Here is a 1,505-nt window from a genome sequence, read left to right on the forward strand (position 1 = left end):
GTGATCATGTGCAAATCTTCATGGCGAGATGTGACACAGGCTCTAGTATCCAACTGTACATACGATCACCCCATAAGATAGGACCAAGGAGGGCCAGGCAATGGCTGCTGATGACTCAGCAGATTAAGCCCATAGGCTTCCTCATAGCACACAAGGATAGCAAGGTTGTAGATACTAATGTAAATGATCTAGCTTGAGCGCGTCTCGAACTCTCGTCTAGCAGATTGCTAGACGGGGAAGTTTTCAATAGAAATCGCAGGGTTACTGATGCCATAACGCCTACAGTTCTCCATACAAGGCCAACTGTATGTGTTATTACGATGGAGCTAATTCTTGAATGGTTGAAGATGATAAGAGCTAAATGTGATATATTTTTGAGATGTTTTATGATAAACAAATAAAAAAAAATGCATATAAATTAAAAAAAAAAGTAAAATATACAAAAAATTAATGAAAAATAAAAATAAAAATGAATAATAAAAATAAAAATGAAAAATAAAAACAAAAACGCTTTAGGTTCTCATAATAACTGACATGAAACTAACATTAAAATAGGAGAAATCAACATATATATAAATACTTGAGAGAGAGAGAGAGAGAGAGAGAGAGAGAGAGAGAGAGAGAGAGAGAGAGAGAGAGATTCTTATCCTTTATCATTATCGTCATCATCCTCATCACTGAAAGTTGAAGAAGCTGGACAACGAAGTACGAAAAAAAGTTTGCTCGCAGTTGGCCCCACGAGGTACTCGGTAGGTAGGTTACCTCCCCCCCCACCCCCCCCCCACCCCCACCAACTCACTATGGACTTGTTATATGAGTTAAAAAGGCATTGAAGCTATTATATGTTGCGGTAAATAACAAGATAATTATACTCATTAAAAAAATATTAGCTTTTTTAAGGTATTTTGGAAAATATCCGAAATTAATATCTTAATTAGATATTAAATTCACGTTATTAATATCATATTAAATACACTGAGCTATTTTCCCTGTTGGAGCCCTTGGGCTTATAGCATCTTGCTTTTCAAAAATGGGGTTATAGCTTGGCTAGTAATAATAATAATAATAATAAAGATTAGAAATTATTAAAATACAAAGTGATATATATAGACCCTGAAACACCAATGTTTAAAAATCTCAGTGTAACACCACCAAGGCATTGTACAGCTGTAAAAAAAAAATAATTAATACTATAGAAAGATTGGAAATAATTAAAACACTAAGATAAATATATACACCCTGAAACACAGCATTTAAAAACCTCTTTTTTAACACATATAAAAATATATATATAAATATAAATATTATAAATAATTAAAACACTAAGATAAATATATACACCCTAAAACACAGCATTTAAAAATCTTTATAAAACCTGTAAAAAAAAAATTAATACCATATAAATATTATAAATAATTAAAAACACTACGAGAAATATATACACCATGAAACAGAGCATTTAATAATCTCCTTTTTAACACCTATAAAAAAATATATAATTATAA

Source organism: Palaemon carinicauda, unplaced genomic scaffold (genome assembly GCF_036898095.1).
Source record: "Palaemon carinicauda isolate YSFRI2023 unplaced genomic scaffold, ASM3689809v2 scaffold792, whole genome shotgun sequence".
NCBI lineage: Eukaryota > Metazoa > Arthropoda > Malacostraca > Decapoda > Palaemonidae > Palaemon > Palaemon carinicauda.